Consider the following 18998-nt stretch of genomic DNA (forward strand, 5'->3'; position numbering starts at 1 on the left):
TTATGTTGTTTTGCTTGTTAACTCAGTGATAAAACTCTTCAGTAGTCAGGAGATAGGTAACTGACTCGGAGTGGACGACCAGGTTTCATTGATGTAAAATTTACTTGACTGGCACTGTTTAGGACATGTAATGTGTTCTGTCAATTACCCTAAGACTATGACAACGATCGGTTTCAAGCCATGAGGGCTCCAACAAACCAAGATGTCACAAAAGTGACTGAAATATGTACAAGCGAAAGCAAATATGCAGGAAAGTGAGAATGCCAATGTTGCATTGATAGATGGAGTGCCTGAGTACAAGAGGCACCTGTTTACCAGGTTTTCACCTGCTTGGCAGAGATTCATTTTTTTTAATTTATTTTTTACCGAGGTGCCTGTTTACCAGGTTTTCACCAAGGCATTTTCACTCTTTTTTTTTTTTTTCTTTTTTGGTGAATTTCTTCAGGACTTTTTATGATTTTTAGGATTTTTTCAGGACTTTTCCCGATTTTTGTGATTTCTTCAAGACTTTTTCTGATTTTTTAGGATTTTTTCAGGACTTTTTCTGATTTTTAGGATTTTTTTCAGGACTTTTTCGCTGTATAAGCTGCTGGAGCAAAGAATATTTAGGTGAAGAATTTCTTCAAATGGATGGTGTTGATCGGTTCAAAGAGCTGTTCTCCTTCTGATGGTGAGAGTTGATAGGCACCAGAGCCAAAAGCTACAGTAACGATATAGGGACCCAGCTAGTTGGGTTCAAACTTCCCTTTGTTATCTTGAAACTGTTGATTTTTAGGATTCTCTCTTAGAACTAAGTCACCAACCTGAAATTCTTGGTGTCGAACTTTCTTATTATATCCTCTAGACATTCTCTTATGATACACTCTGAGATGATCAAACACCACTTGTCGACACTCATCTAGCAATTTGACCTCTTGCAATCTAGATATCCTATAGTCTTCATCAGTAACAAGACCTTGCAAGGAAACTCTTAGAGATGGTATTTCTACTTCAATAGGTAATACTGCTTCAGACCCATACACCAAAGAAAAAGGTGTAGCGCTAGTACATGTTTTGATACTTATTCTATAAGCCCATAGTGCAGGGTTGAGCTACAGATGCCAATCCTTCCCGGATTTATTCACTATTCTGTGCAAGATAGTCAGTAGGTTTTTGTTAGATGCCTCTGCTTGTCCATTACCTTGAGGGTAATATACTAAGGACTAGTGTTGTTTGATTTTAAAATTCTCACAGAGTTCATCTAGATCTTTGTTCTTAAACTGTCCTCCATTGTTCGTTATAATTGATGAAGGTATACCATACCTGCAGATGATATAATTAAGAATAAAGAGAGCTACTTGTTTGCCAGTTGCCTTGATGAGTGGAACCGCTTCTACCCACTTAGTAAAATACTCAGTGGCAGTGATAATAAATTTATGTCCATTAGATGACGCAAGATATATTTGGCCTATTAGATCGAATGCCCACTATTGGAAGGGCCAGTGTGTTACAAATGGTATAAGGTCCCTTGCAGGAGCATGGATAAGGAGCCCATGTAACTGAAACTTTTCACAGGTTTTAGCAAATTTTCTGGCTTCCTTCTCAATGTCTAGCTAGTAGTAGCCAGCCCTTAGTAGTTTTCGTGCTAAAGTTAGACCGTTCGAATGGGATCCACAAACACCTTCATGAACCTCAGATAATGTGCATTGGGACTCCTCAGTTTCTAGACATCTAAGAAAAGTATTATCTAAACCTTGCCTGAATAGGTCATTAGCAATGATGACGTATCGTGAAGCATTTCGGATTAGGTTTCATTTTTCATTTCAGGAAAGAGTGGTAGGGACAACTTGGTCATGCAGGTAAGAGTAAATGTGGCTATAACAAGATGAGTCATGTCCAATAATAGAACAGACTACCTAGGACTTAGGAGAATCATAGGCAGGGTAATGTAACTCTTCCACCAGGAATTCAGAGCAAAAATTAGACCCCTGTAGCTGTGGTATAGATGCCAAAGTAGCCATTGCATCTGCTGCTCTATTTGTTGTTCTGGGGTTCTGCTGAAATCATACAGAGGTAAAATATTTCTTGAGATCATCTACCATTCTCTTGTAAGGTATCAGTTTCTCATCTCTTGTCTGATATAGATTATTGATTTGGTTGATAATGAGTTGAGAATATCCATAGATGTGTAATTCAACAATCTTCCACTCAATGGCCAATTTGATCCCATTTACCAAAGCTTCATATTCTGCAATGTTGTTTGTGCAAGGGAAGAGAATCTTGTAAGCTTTTGGGATTGAGTATTTCTAGGGAGTAATAAATAGTATTCTGGCACTAGAACCATGTTGAGTGAAATACCCATCAAATAACATCTTCCATGATTGTTCAGTAAGGTGCATGATTGATTCATCTGGGAATTCTATATGTAGAGGTTGATCGTCTTCAAGTGGAACTTCAGCAATTTGGTCTGCAATAACCTATCCTTTGATGGTTGTATGTCCCACATATTCAATGTCAAATTTTGTAAGGACCATGACCCATTTGGCGAGTCTTCCTGTAAGCGTTTCTTTACTGAGAAGATACATGAGTGGATCAATCTTGGCTACTGTCTTAATAGAGTGTGCCAACATATAGTGCCTTAATTTTTGTGATGCAAAGACCAAAACTAAGCATGCTTTCTCTATTATAGTATAATTCATTTCATATGACACCAAAGTTCTACTGATGTAATAGATGGCTCATTCCTTTTTATTGTCATCCTATTGTGCCAAAAGTGCCCCCAGTGAAGTATCTGTAGCTGATATGTATAGGATCAATGGCTTACCTTGAATCGGTGGAATTAATATGGGTGGATTAGAAAGATATTCTTTGATTTGTTGTAAATGTCGTTCACAATCTTTATCCCAGTTGTATTGAATCCCTTTCCTTAATACCTTTGTGAAGGGTTGAGCTTTGTCTGCTAGCTGAGATATGAAATGCCTTATTGACTGAAGATGGCCTTGTAAACTTCTCATCTGATTGATATTCTTTGGTGGAGGCATTTCCATTATAGCTTGGACCTTTTCAGGGTCAACCTCAATTCCTTTTCTTGATATTATATACTCAAGAAATTTTCTTGATGTTACTCCAAATACACATTTTTTTGGATTTAAGCAGAGCTTGAATCTTTCCATTCTATCTAGTATGAGGCCTAGCTCTTGAATATGCATAGATATTTTCATAATTTTTACCAGGGTGTCATCAATATAATCTTCCATGTTTTTATGCATCATATCAAGGAAGATAGTGGTTACTACTCTTTGGTAAGTTGCTCCTGCATTCTTTAGACCAAATGACATAACATTCCAGTAGAAGGTTCCCCACACACATGTGAAAGTTGTCTTCTCTTGATCTTTAGGTGCTATCTTGATCTAATTGTAACCAGAGAATCCATCCATTAATGAATACATCTCATATCCAACAGTCATATCTACTATCATGTCAATGTTGGGCAATGAAAAATCATCTTTCAAACATGCTTTGTTGAGATTCCTGAAGTTTGTGAAAACTCTAATAGATTTGTCTGCCTTTGATACAGGTACTATATTTCATATCCATTCTTCATAGTCTATAGCTATGATAAATCCAGCTTTTAGCAATTTCTCTAGTTCAGCTTTGACTAGCAGTGCCACATGAGGATGCATCTTTCAGAGTTTTTGTTTGACTGGTTTAACTCTTGGTATAATAGAGAGGTGATGCATGATGAGATCAGGATCTAGTCTCGGCATATCTGAGTATGTCCATGCAAAGTTGATCTTCTTTTCTAGAAAAAGGTTGTTGAAATCCTTTAACTCTTCTGCTAATAGTGATTGAGCTAAATGAATGATGTGTGGTGTCTCTTGACTCCCAATATTTATTGGCTGAGTTGGCTCGATCAATATGGAAGATCTCTTCTAGAAGTGACTTGGCAATATATCAAGTATCTCACCTTTAGGTGCCTCAGAGAAGTTTTCACCTTTAGGTACATCCGTTATTTTCTCTTTTTTAGAGTTTGATACCACCATAATGTGGTTTTCACCATCAGATCTTTTATTCTTATTTTTCTTGTTTTTGTGACTAAGATACCTAATATCTACTTTAGTCATGTTTTCATTCTGTTTGCTGGTGGAAGAGTACATGGGTTGGCTAGTGTATAGTCATTGGCAAAAGTACATACATTTAAGGGTTGGTTATAAAGGGTGCAATCAATTAGTTCTAGATGTTTTAAGGATAAGGTTGGAACAGGCTCAAGGGAGTTCATGGTACTATCATCATTGTTTCGGACAGACCAGTCGAGTTCCAGAAGACTACCTTGCGTATGTGTCTTGAGACCAGGAAGAGTTACGACATGATTATCGTCATTCATGTTAGTATTTATTGGACCTAATTCAACTGACCTACTTCTAGCTTCGTCACCTACTTCAGACTGGGCTACATACCGTGGTATAACAGTAGACAGTATCTCATCATTCATGACAAAGTAGTCATAATGTGTTGTTGAATAGTTGTTGTCATCGATAGAGCTCCTGTTTGAGTCATCAGAGTCATAGAATGGAGTTGCTGACTCATCTTCAAGTGGTTTAGTGAAGGCATATATAGTATCAACACCCACATCCTTGATGCTGCAATTTCCTTCATGATTTGGTTCATTGATTGCTTGCATTTGACACACTTGTGGACATGACTTTGATGGTTCTATTAATCGCTGCCGTTTGTTCCATTCAACTTCTTTTGGACTGATAACTGGTTTGCTGGCTGTAGCTTCTAATTCTTTTTGTGTGGTTCCGTACTTGATTTGTCCTATCTCATTAGGAGGATTGATAGGTGAAGGACTTGTTTGTGTCCTTTCTTTCTCCAGCTGCTGGTCATAGTCTTCTTGTCATTTTAATTTGATTTCTTCTATTTCCTTTTGCATTCTTAGGCATATCAGCTCTTGTGTGTCATCTGCAGTATCCTTGAGTTCTTCAAGCATTTTTGTAGTAGTTGTATCTGAGATGTGATCTGGACACCATTCATACTCATTTGAATCAGTTTCTGAGTCATCTACTTGCTGTCTATCAGTATATGTGACTAGAACGTTTAGCGGTGCAAATAATTCTCTGATCCTATATACCTCATCTCTCATATCCTTTGGGACTTCTACTTCCTGTGGTATGATAGTTGATATGATTGGAACTTGATTTCCATCTATTTCCTTTCTTTGGGTAGGCAATTCTTGTTGTTCAGCATCACACTCTTCCTGAGTTTGGTGAGTACTAATCTCTTATATTATAAAAGGCAGTACCTTTTTCTTCCACTTACATTGATAGTGAGGTGTGTGCCTCTGATTTGATTGCTTGTTTGGATCATATCCCAGTCCAGCTTTATCATTGACAAACTTAGTTTGTAACTGAATAGGTTCAACAATACCCTTTTGATGTTTGCCAAGAGGACCAGTAGCTGAATATCCCATGCGTTGAAGCATCTTATAGCCTGGACCATATTGTGTCAGAGAAATCTCACAATGTCATATTTCTTTATCTGCACTGTCTTCTTTGAAGAGCGATTTAAGGACATCATCCCCTTCTATTTCACCTGCAAGAGAAGTAGAGGACTATATAAAGGTGCCATCATAAATGACTTTTTGAGTTGAAGTTTGTGGCCTCATACCCTCTAACGGTTTTCCCAATTGTCTTGGTGATGGAGGAAGTGACATCAGTGAGAGTATAGGTTCTATCTTGTAGCCATCCATGCTAGTGTTTGTGATTTTCAGTTTCTTTTCCAAATCTTTTAGCAAAGATTCCAAACTTTTAGCTACAGAAGCTGCTCTATTATAAGGAACAAAAGGATTAGCACCCTATGTTAATGCATTACAGGTATAACTTGTATTGGCAGGAATACTGACTTCTACTCCATTATAAGGAAACTTTAGGCATTGATGGTACGCAGATGGTACTACTTTCATTTCATGAATCCATGACCTAGCCAGTAAGATGTTGCATGAAAGATGAAGATCCAGGACTTGAAAAATGACATCTCTTTCCACAGGTCCTACTCTGATTGGTTATGATACCAATTCCTTAGAAGTTCTTTCTTCTTCATCATAAGCCTTGATTGTTATCTTCTTTGTTGGATCAATAACATTTTCAGAGAATCCCAGCTGTGCTAATAGACTGTAAGTACAAATATTCAACCCAGTGCCTCCATCTATCAAAACATGTTTAACATGGTGTTTATGGATCATGGCTTCAATGTGTAATGGCTGGTTATGTGGATGACTCAGTGAATTATCATCTTCTTCAAAGAACATGAGGTAATGAGGGGAGGTCAGGTGACCTACCATAGATTAAACTGATCTACGTCTAAATCTTTAGGGACATTGGTGGTAAGTAGAGCCTTGTCCAAGACCTCTTTATGAGAAAAAGAGATCTTAAGCAGTTCTAAAATGGAGATTTGAGCATTGGTTCTCTTCAATTGTTCAACAATACTATAACTAGGAGAAGATGATGAAATCGGTTGCTTTGATTTGGCCATGATTGTGTCTATTTGTTTATTTGGCAGTTTTGATGTTGTTTGATCAAAAGTTGGGGGACTAGATCCTGGGAGAGAAATCTTCCTTTGAACGCGAGTCACGACATTAGCATTCTATGCTTGACTTTGGTGATCCCAGACTATGATCACATTGCAATGTTTAGGTTGAGCAGATTCAATCATGTTGATCACATTATCGTGATTAGTGTAAGTATAATTGACTCTAGCTCCTCCCTTGGATTTTGAGGATTCTCCTTGTTCATAATTGGGTAAGGGATCTTTAAAAGCCTTATGATTAGCATTAGCCATGTGACTTCCAACAATGATCTTGCCTACGTCAATGAGATCTTGGATTTCATGTCAGAGTTTCAAATTAATATTGATTGTTTAATTTGCCATTTGATGTTTGATGATTAAAGAATTAATTGTGTGCTCAAGATTTATTTAATTGCCTTCGGTTAGGATCTTGGTGGCGTTGTCAAGATTAGGGGCTCATGGTTTGGATGACCATTTTTAGGGTATTACAATAGGAAGAATACCTTTTCTTTGCATCATTGAGTTTCTTGCTGAAAAATGCAACTGGTCTATTATCTTGACTCAAAACTACTCCTACCGCTATGTTGTTGGCATAACATTCAATTGTGAAAAGTTTGTCAAAGCTTGGTAGGATTAGTACCGGTTGTGTAGCCACCTTTGTATTCAAGAGATCAAAACCTTTTTGTGCTTCCTTTGTCCATACAAACTTGGTTCTCACACCTCCCTTGATTGTCTCTAGCATAGGTCCACATATCTCACTGAACCCTCTGATGAATTTCCTGTAAAACTGAGCCAAACCATGAAAACTCCTTACTTGACTTGCTGTTTTAGGAGTAGGCCAATTGGTTATTGCTTCCACCTTTGAAGTGTCGATTTTCATATCACTACTTGAGATTACAAACCCAAGATACACTAATTCATATTTCAAAAACTCACATTTCTCCAAATTGATGGTTAGTTGTTCATCATATAGTTTTTCCAATACAATTTCTATATGTGTAAGATGCTCATCTTTAAACTTGCTAAAAATTAAGATTTCATCTAGGTAAACAACAACAAATTTACCAATGTAGTCCTTGAGTACTTCATTCATGAGCCTGATGAATGTGCTAGGGGCATTGGTGAGTCCAAATGGCATAACAAGCCATTCATAAAGTCCTTATGTAGTCTTGAAGGTTGTCTTCCATTCATCTCCATCCTTGATTTGGATTTGGTGGTAACCACTCTTGAGGTCTATCTTGGTAAAATACTTAGCACCCTCTAAACAATCCATCAAATCTTCGATTCTGGGAATAGGAAATCTATACTTGATTGTAATATGGTTGATGGCTCTTGAATTAGTGCACAGTCTCCAAGTACCTCCCTTCTTTGGTGCCAACACAGTGGGCACTGCACATGGGCTGATGCTTTTCCTTATCAGACCATTGTCCAAAAGCTCTTGTATTTGTTTAGCTACCTCTCGATTCTGCTCTAGTGTCATCTTATAGGCTGCCTTATTAGGAAAAAGAAGCTCTAGGTATGAAGTCAATTTGGTGACTGATGGCATGTTGAGGAGGCAATGTTGGAGGTGTTCCATCACTAATGATCTCCTTGAATTGGATTAGTATATGCTATACTTCATTGGGAATGCATACTTTCTCTTCCTTGCTTTCTTCTTTAGGTTTCACTACAAGTGCAAACCCCACTCCTCCTTCTTTGAGGGTGTTAATGAACTCCTTCTCACCAACTAGCAGCACATTAGAACTCTTAGGTCTACTTCCTTCTTCATCTTTTAAGGACTAAATTTTGTAAGTAACTCCATCTTTTTGGAAAGTATAAGAATTCTTTTCTCTAGGGTGTATTACTTTCTTGTCAAATTGCTAGGGTCTACCTAAGAGTAGGTGGCATGCATCCATTGACAGGAAATCACACAATATCTTGTCTTTGTAACTTCCTATAGTGAACTCCACCCAAGTTTGTTTGTTCACTAGAACATGTTGCTCCTTATTGAGCCAAGTAACCCTGTAAGGATCACTATGTGAAATTCTTTGCAGGTTAAGTTTACTTACTGCTTCTTCTGACACAATATTGTTAGTGGAACCTAAATCGACTGCCACTTTACACACTTTACCCATAATCTTGCATTTTATCCTAAACAAGGATCTTCTTTGGCTAGGTTCCTCCTTAACCGGTTCTTTGATCAAGACTCTTCTCATCATGAGATTCTCTCCACTCTCATAATCTAAACTCACTTCTGATGCCTTCACATTTACTGCATCTTCTTGAATATAATTTACTCTCCTTTCACCTCCTTGGGATGAAGAGGACTTCTCAAGACATCTATAAGCTAGGTGTCCAAGCTGATAGCAGTTGTAGCACTTAATTGTGGCAAAATAGGACCCTCTTCCTGATCCACTAGACCTTCCTCTATTAGAGTTGCTAGATCCCCTTCCTCTATAACTTCTCTTGCTATTGGAATCCCCACTTTTCTCTACTAACTTGGATTCCTCTTGGGATCTTTGGTCTACACCTCTACCACCATAGCTACCTCAATTACCTCTTCCATCTCTTCCTCTATCTTTGCCTCTGTTGCTTTGTTCTTGTGTCTTCTTGCTCTTTTCCTCCACCTTCAGTGCCAATTGAAAGAACTTATGCACAGTGTTAGGACATAACAAACTTAACTCCTCTTGAATATTCCATCTCAAGCCATTCAAATATCTGGCCACCTTGATGCTATCATCCTCTACCACCTTGGATCTCAGACACAACTTCTGAAATTCCTCAGTGTAGCTGCTCACATGCAAATCTCTTCGTCTCAAGTTTTATCTCCTTTTTTGCAGTTGGATCTCATAATATTTAGGGATATAGGCTTCCCTCACCTTGGCTACCATTCTTTTCCAATTGGCTATTTGGTTCTTACCCTCTTTTTGCCTTTCTTCTTGGATAAACTTCCACCAAGTCAAGGTTGCTCCTCTCAATCTAGACTTGGCTACCTTCACCTTTTGGGCTTCACTAATTCCATCACACTCAAAGTGATTCTCCAATCCTTCAATCCATTCCATAACTACTTCAGGCTCCATTTTCCCATAAAAATGTGGCACTCCTTCCAAGGATTTTCCCCCTAAGGCTTTAATTGCTTTAAGGAAAGTTTCTTCAGGTAGAACAAGGTCTGGTTCAGGTATCCTATCCACTTCTACTAATTCTTTTCCCTTCCCTTCATTGACCTTAATTGTTACTTTCTCAATTTTATCCTCAACTACGTCTAGTTTTCTCTCCAATTGTAGCAATCTTGCTCTTTGGAGTCTATTCTCTTCCTCCTGATCTTCGACCTTGTTGGCTAACTTTGCATTGGTCACCATTCTGAGACTATTTTATCCTACGGATTCAATGTTTGTCATCAACAAGTTTCTTTGTAAGTCTTAACTAGCTCTGACACCACTTTTATAGGGAGAGTCCTAATTTACCACCATTTCGTGTTCCTTGATGGTGTAATCCTATTCTCTATTAGGGCCCATAGTCTTCTCCTATGTACTCCCCTACCAATAGTTTTCTTGTTTCACCTTCTTCAAGCTTACAAGGTAAGCTTGCTCACTATATCCTTGTAGGGACGCATAATAGTCAACACTTGTTCTCTCTCTTTGCAAAACCACCCTTCATGTTTGGTTTGGAAAACTCTTTCCTTTCGGTTAGAAAATGACTAAGTTCTAGGGATTATAGCCTTTTGGATCTTCTTCCAGTTCTCAATAGATTCCTCCCCTGCAAGTTATCTCCTTCACACTACTGACACGTAGCTGGACTATCACCAAGCTCGCCTAGGGCCAATTTGCAAGAATAGCTAATGCCATCTCCTAGACTTCCATAAATGAAAACCTACTGTACATGATTGGCTCTGCTTGACCACCTCCAATGGTTGTGTGGAGTTTCAAGCCAAAGCCATGTTATTATTTACAAACAGAGAACCAAAACTGAAAAAGGAAAACTTATTTACAGATTCTGAGCTTATTCTCAGGTTCAACTCAGTAACTCACAGAGCAAAGAAATGAAGCGTTTACATTGACTGTATAAGTGAACTTAATGATTCTAAAACATTATTGCAATTCACAACAGAAATCAGACATTGAATGGAAACTAGAAAATAGACTTCTCTTTATTATTCAAGAAAATAGATGTGTTCTCTGTGGCAATCAATAATCCATATTCAAAACCAAAACAACAACAACAACCCTTTTACAGATTCCCATTGAGTCTTTTATACCTTCCATCCTCTATCGTGAACTCCTCCTATTGGACAAGATTGATATTGTTACCAACAGTTTCCAGTGGCAACTGTTGGGCAGGTTCTATCGAAGCATTGGGGTAACATCCAAACAAAGTTACTGATGTCCAATGACAATCTCCAACTCTTTGCACTTTGTATCGGGTCTTCAGTGTAACATCAGAATGAGCTGTCGATGACGGACGTCTTCACACTTCCGCTTTGCACTTTCTATTGGGTCTCACTTGTCCTTTATCATCGGGCCATTGGTGTAACATTGAAGCATTCCATCTGATGGCTAATGACTTACTCTGGTCCGTCCACTTTTCTCTCCGGTCCACAAGATAGCTTGAAATAAATCTCCTCGATAGCCGATAATAATACTCCGCTCTTATGTTTTCTCGTCGGGTCGTCAGGGTAGCTTAAAACCCCTTATATGGATACCCGATGGCTCCACTTTAAGCCAATGCTAACTCATCGGGTCATTGGGGTAGCTTGCAACCACTTTCGTCGATACTTGATGGCTCTACTACAAGCCAATGCTAACTCATCGGGTCATCGGGGTAACTTGAACTAGCTCCTTCTGATACTCGATGACTCAACAATAAACAACCCATCAGAATAGGTTATCTCGATGCACTTATGGGATGCTATTTCAAACTAAGAAAACACACATTTGAACCTAATCACACCAAAATTGTTGAAAACTTTGAAAATGCAACCAAAATTGGGCGCTCCTGCACCACTCCTTATCATGTATACAACCTATTTGCCAGATTACTTTAGCAAAACCTAATCTCAAAGGAACATTAAAAGTTAATACATGCGGTTGACCAAGGAAACCATAAACTCTGATAAATATACTAATAGGATAAGGGATAATATTCCCCCCAGTTGTGCTCAATTTTCATAAGTGACAACCTTTCCTTTGGTCTTACAAAATCATGCAGCTGCATGGGAGTCTTTGGTGGATTCACTGTCAATATTTGCCTCAATCTAGAAGAAAAACCATTCTCAAATCTCACAAAGTTGGTCTCCTGCATGTCCCATGACATATCCATACTTCATAGCTACACTCGTATCTAAATATTATCAACTGTTCTTCTAAGATTCATGGTACCTTCCAAATTGTCTGCATTTCTATATAAGAACATATGCATTAATAATGAGTACTAATAAAAATGAGTACTAAACACATCATTCTTAATAATAGCAATCCCTCATGAATATTTTCTTCAAGATATGGTGCAAAGTCAAAAACCCCTATGAAATCAGGATGTTGAATCTAAATAGCCATATACATGAAATCTGGTGGCATGACTATAAAAGGGATGAAACCTAAAACCTAGCACAGAGAAAAGAAAGTGGCCTACAAATATTTGGTGAAAATACCAATAGGAAAAGGCTCCACTAAACTTGGGCCAATGTGGTATATTGTGTTTCATGCTTTCACCAAATGGGCTAGGAGGAGGTTGGCTTTGATGAAACCTTTCATTCTGCAGTATTCAGCCTTTAATTCATTCAAATCCACCTGAATCGGGATGGCAGAAGCTTCATACAAATAAAAAATTTCCTAGAATTCCTCCCTTTTGGATTGTCAACAAAACCTCTCCATCATTCCCCCTTATTACTCTTAAAACAAGGTCATATCTATCTACAACTTCCTTGAGAAGGTCAAAATCCATGAATACATTGGGCACCACTAACTTGCCCAAGTCATATTGTCATGCACTTGAAAATGAAGATTACAAATTCCTCTATCCATACCATAATTTAAACATCTCCACCCCAGTCATGGGTACCCTAGCACCTAAAATAGTATATGCTTTATCAGCTAACCCTTCACCTAGGGTTTTGCCTTGTATAAGCCTCTGCCCCTGATATTTATCATTTGTTGAGGGTTTCAATTGGTCAAGAAAGTCATAAAACAAATTTATCTTCAGATACTCTGTCTATCCTGGGTGGTTTCATGAGGGAACCATCCTACTTGATTAGGGCCTTTTTAACAATTACCAACAAATGAAGGAGGTAAACTAGGGCTTAACACGAGACAAAAAATGAAAAACCTCACCCCTTTTATGCCAATATTTTTAACCCTATAACAATTCACAATCCTTTCACCATAATCTCACATAATTCACAAATTTCAACAACTTTGAAAACACAAAAGGGGAAATTAACAACTTACTGCTTTACATGCACCGGGTGAACCTTAATTTTGCACTGCAAGAACTCGTTCAGATCTTTTTTAGCTATGGAATCACCTTCTGGTCACTACTGAACTGCTTTGTGAGTTGAGAATGATTTTGAAAAGGCTTTTATTATTATTCTGGAACCAATAGTCACCATCTTGTCTGCCTTTACTGCTCGCGGGAGTGGTAAATGACTCAAATTTATGTTTGGACCAAGTTTGAAACTGGACTGTTGATTCTCTTCATGATGGCATACCGCACGATTCATACTTGTCAATTGGGCATTAACTATCTCTTGTGGCAAGCAGATACATCAAAAGAATGACATGACACCTCCAACTCATCATCCTCTTCAATATCGTCAGCATCCCCGACCATTCGTCTTATCTTGATCCATCCTAGACACATGGCATCATCTCATGACACCGCGATCATTATCCCCCGAGCATGTTTGACCATGGAGTAGCGAGAGTCATCAAATCTATTCAAGCTTTATCCTACTGGCCATGGTGTCCACCTTCTCTATCCATTTAAGGACCAAGCATCTTTTGATCAAGATTAAAAGATCTCCATCCATTAACACATGCGTAGATAGTAGGAAACTTTAGTAGCCCGACTGTTATCACATAGATATTGACAACAATACTTAAGGTCGGACTTAGGAAAATTTTATGCAGATGATGAAATATTAAAATAGAACCCTCCAATGAGAAATAAAACACAGACTTAGGAAAAACAAGAACCACTGAACAAATTAACACCCAGGACACATTAAGGCCTCGCCAATATTATTAGAATCCTTGAACTTAAGTGAGAAAGGTAATGCAAAATTATAACCAATTTAAGGGTTTTAAACAAGACTTAAACAAAAATGCATAAAACCCTAAACCTTAATATGAAGCATATGACATATCACAAAATTTATCTAGAAATGACTAGCATTTTGCTTGAGGCATGAAGATTTTCACTAGGTCATTTTGAGGACTATCAATGGCTCTAGTTGGGGATGATCATCAGTTGGGGATGATATGAGAATACTAAATCTTTCATGGAGTAAACCATTCCCAGAGCAGACCAAAAAAGGAAGCTACCTAGACAGGGCAACTCAAAAAAGAAAGAAAACCTATTCTACTTATATACAAAACCTAATCTAATGTTCATGGAAAAGAACTACTTTTAAGAAAAGTAGGGCTTCAAGAATTGTCCATGAACAGGCAATTCAAGAATTTTACCATTTATATCTTGGAGAAAATATGAATCTTCTCCCCACTTGCCCTGGATCAAATATGGACCAAGCCAAATGGCATCAAATTTGCCATGTTTTCCTTTATCTTATATCCTGGCATTTCACATCAGAACCAAGTCATCAATCTGAAAATTTCTTACAACTGTTCTTTTATCATACAAGTTTTTTACTTGCATTTGCAATTTTGCATTTCTAGTACTATCTTCTCTTCTAATTTCATCTAGCTCTATCAAAGCTTCTATCCTCAACTGCATATCATCATTTATATCATCATCATGTGTTTGGACAAACTTATACATCTGCATCAAATTATTTTGGGGAAACCTTGCATGTATACCATATACCAAGTCAAAAGGAGCACATCCTATTTCTTTTTTAATCGTCATCTTGTCTGCCCAAATTGCCAATTTCAGCTTTGAATCCTAGGCTTTCTTATTTTTGTCTTGGATTATTTTGATGATTTTCATCAAGCTCTTATTGCTTGATTTAGCTTGTCCATTTCCTTGGGTGTGGTAGGGTGATGAATATGATATTTGGATACCATATTTACTGCAAAAATCTCCATATTCATTTGATCTAAAACTCATAGCATTGTTAGAGATTATTCTCTTTGGACATCCAAATCTGGTCAATATATTATTAATAATAAAATCAATCACCACCTTACTTTTTGCCCTCCTAGTTGGTATAGCTTCAACCCACTTTGTAAAATAATCTGTGGCCACTAAGATCCAAGAGTGACCACCACTGGATTTACATGCTATTTCTCCAATAAAGTCTATACCCCACTATTGAATTGGTGCCTGCACACTTACAGGTTTCAATGATAAATTTCCTGAAAAATTTCAACTTCCCAAAAAACCTCTGGCATGGATCAAATTTTCTAACTAACTGATGTGCATCTTTGAAAATTGTTGGCCACCAAAACCCAACTCTCAATATTTTATGTGTAGTTGTTTTGGCCATATAATGCCCTCCACAAACCCCACTATGCATTTCTATCAATAATTTATGAGCTTGATATTGGTTGACACATTTCAACATGACACCATCATTGTGTTAGAATCCAATAACACACAGAGAGAGGGGGGGGGGGGGGGTGAATCAGTGTTATACTAGAATGATCAATTTTAGCCTTATTAAAACATGCATACACCAACTGATATACCGATACATACAAAATTGAAAGAAGTAAAGCGACCAATAAGCCAATCACATAAATGAGAACCATAACACATAAAATTATATGTGGAAAACCTCAAAGAGGAATAACCACGATGGGATTTGTGACCCATAATATCAATTCATTGGCCATATGAAGAGATATTGCAAAATATAAGGGGCTTGTAATCCGGCGAAGTGTTGAACTACTAAGATAACATCTTCTATGCCAGAATACAGTTCCAGTTTAAGGTTTGTCTATTCTGGTCTGAAACCCTAAACCCTTTACTGGTATAACCCTTACATAAATATCCTCACATACATAATCTCTCTAATATATTTCACATTATATCACATTTGCAATTCCATCACCATATCTATTACCTTTTTTTTTTCAAAATGATCTAATCCAAGTTCCAACTGACCTATATACCCTATACAATTTATCATGCCTTATGTCGACTTACAGAGATATTTACAATATTAAATTATATGTTGACTATATAACATGAATGCATAAATATTAAAAAAAATTACCAATGCCGGATCCAAGAGATGTTGGCCTCCAATACCAATAACCATATTCTAAACTATGTCGTCCTGCATTGCTAGTTACCAAAGAAATCCTTTTGTTTTGTTGGTGCTGGTGCTGGTATAGTGTTTGTGAAGTGCATGTTGGTACACAACTAAACCAAAACATGAAGCCGGAATAAGATACCATGTTTACATCAATGAAAACATAGTGAAACCAACCAATTGAGTGTCAATTGCCAACAATCTCCCCCTTTGGCATTGATGACAACACTCATGTGAAAAATGGTCAAGGTTTCATCTATCGGTTTCATCCTGCCTGCTCCCCCTAAGCTAAATATTTATTAATGAAAAATACTCCACATCTCCATATCTCCCCCTAATGTATACAACTCCTATTCTTTTTCACATCTATATCACCCCCACTTTGACATCAATGCCATCAAAAATTCTAAAAAAAATGTCAAAGATCTAAAAAACTGTACAATGAATATCTCAAAAATATCTTACCGGGGCTTAACAAATTTCAAAATTTCTTGATAGGCCTTCTCCAATAGCTCAAGATAAGTATCTCAACTAGTTTTGAAAGTGCCAAAAATGGATACAAGTCCACTTAATATATGTGCAAATGACTCTTTCTCACTTACCTCTTCCGGTGTGGGCTTTCCAACCATATCCATACATTCTTTCTTATGTACACTAAGTGAATTCAACTGGGGACTCACCAAGCCTCTCAGACTTCTAGCTCTTCTTATAATTTTGTCTCTTTCCTTCTCAAGAGAAGAAATTTGGGCTTCCAAAATCAAAATTTTACCATCAATGGATGTAGTCAATGAAGTCAATCCATCAAAAGAATTAGCTATATTTGCAATTTTTTCCTGAAATTCTTTTATCTTCTTATCCACATTAACTGTAAGTATATCAGTGTTACAACATACCCTATAAATATCTGTACACTGCTTCAAAGAATTTTCTATTAGTTTAAGCTTTTCATCAATCTTCTTCTTCTTAGATTCAATCACCTGATCAAATGCAACTCTCTTAGCCTGAGTGAACCTCTCGAGTGCTTGTCAGTTTGAAATCTATTGTAAGGATTGAAAATCCTTTGAAATATTCTCAACAATTGTCTTAAGCTTGCCGGACGGGCTTGCTTCATTGCCAGTCTTGCACTCTGGGACTAGTCTGTGTAAAACAATGATTGACTGATTGATGATCCCTTTATCTATAGATCCCTCTTTCATTAGTTTTTGTGCTTCCATCATCATGAGTTCAGTAGGACTCATCTTTGTTACGTTTTTCTTTTCAAACTACGAGGTGTCAATTGACAACAATGATGGGCCAACTACCAGTTCTCTGTTAGTTTCCCCTTTCTTCTCCTCTAATGATTTATCCTTTATAGATTCCTCACTTACATCGGTGGCTTCGCCACTTGGTGTTGTCTCTATAATTGTCAGTTCCTCTATAGGAACCATAACCTCAACCTGTACATTTGTATCTGGAGGACTGTTATCCTCAATATTAGTATCCTATACACTATCATTAACTTTTTCACTCTCTATATTAGCCGGTATCTCAATATCTATCTATACATTTGTATCTACCGGGGGCTTGATTTCCACTATCTTAATGTTCTTCAAAATTGAGGGTGAAGTACCCATAATCCCCTTTCCTTTTCCTTCAACCGGGGTGTCTACAGTGTCTGTCTTTGGTTCCAATGAAGTAAAGAATCCTCTATTTTCTCTAAAGAACTTAACTCGTGCCTTTTGCGTCTTTTTTAATATCTCATTTACCCTTCCTAGCATCAGACAGGTTATTCTATGTTTGCTATTAAAGACTTTTCTATCTGCCACCTCAAGTGTCCTTTCCATTTCCTTTGGAGAAATAGTAACACAAATAGATAATAACTCTTGAATTTTGATATACTTATCTTCTTGCATTGTAGACAGTCTTCTAGCATCTAACATGTTATATAATTCCTCCGGTATTTGATTTTCAATTTCTATTAAGGCTTTCTTATAAATATCCAAGTATAATAAGACTGCTTTGTTAGGTCCCAGAGACAACTGAGAGGGGGGGGGGGGGGTGAATTAGTTGTCTAATAAATTCAAACCAAAAATAACCTAACCAACTCAATGCTTAATATCGGTAAACCAGTTCAATATGCCGGTAGACAGTTTTAACAGTTAATTTCGATAAACCAGTTCAATATGCCGGTAGACAGTTTTAACAGTTAATTGCTATATCGGTAAGGATTAGTCCATGAAACATAAACACAAAGTCATCCACAACACATAACACCAATATTTGTATGTGGAAACCCTGTAAGGGGAAAAACCATGGTGGGAAACCTTACCCACAATCAGATGATACTACTGCAGATAGTAAGTGTACATAAATGGGGTCTGCACATGCAGAAAGGCCAAGCACCTAGAGTTCACTGCTCAATCACAAAATGGGAGTCACACTGACTACAATTGGATGGTTAAATCCAATAAGAATGTACTGCACAAAATAGCATCTTCATATGCTGGATTTAGTCCTAGTGTAGTTCCGATTGTCTTCATAAAAACCCTCCTTCAATCTTCAAATGATGTCTGCATGTATAGCTCTTCGTATTCTCGCATATACCTTCACACAATCCTTTTTCACATTCCACACTTGATCTTACAAATAAGATCTTACATTTATACCATAACCTAAGACCAATTTTAGTAGGTCAGATCTATAAGATATTACAATAAAACATTTTACAAACAATACAATATCTGATGCAATAACCGATTGAACATGTCGGCTTAATTCATTTACAACAATAATTAATCATCTCCATAGCGTGCCATGCTGATTTAGGAAAAGATAAACTTGCCGGTGTAACCCTAGACCTATTTGCCGATAACAGCAAATATGCAAATACGAATATACCAATAAACAAAACTCCATGACAAGATGTCCAAATGATGTTTTCGACATTACCAAGTGTTTTCCATATCATTCCAAGTGTCAGTGATCATTATATCTTGCCGGTGTACCAAATACCAGTGACTATGCATGAGTCACTTGCTTGCCGGTGAATGTTGCTGATTCTCCAAAG

The sequence above is a fragment of the Cryptomeria japonica genome, chromosome 4 (genome assembly GCF_030272615.1).
Source record: "Cryptomeria japonica chromosome 4, Sugi_1.0, whole genome shotgun sequence".
Lineage (NCBI taxonomy): Eukaryota > Viridiplantae > Streptophyta > Pinopsida > Cupressales > Cupressaceae > Cryptomeria > Cryptomeria japonica.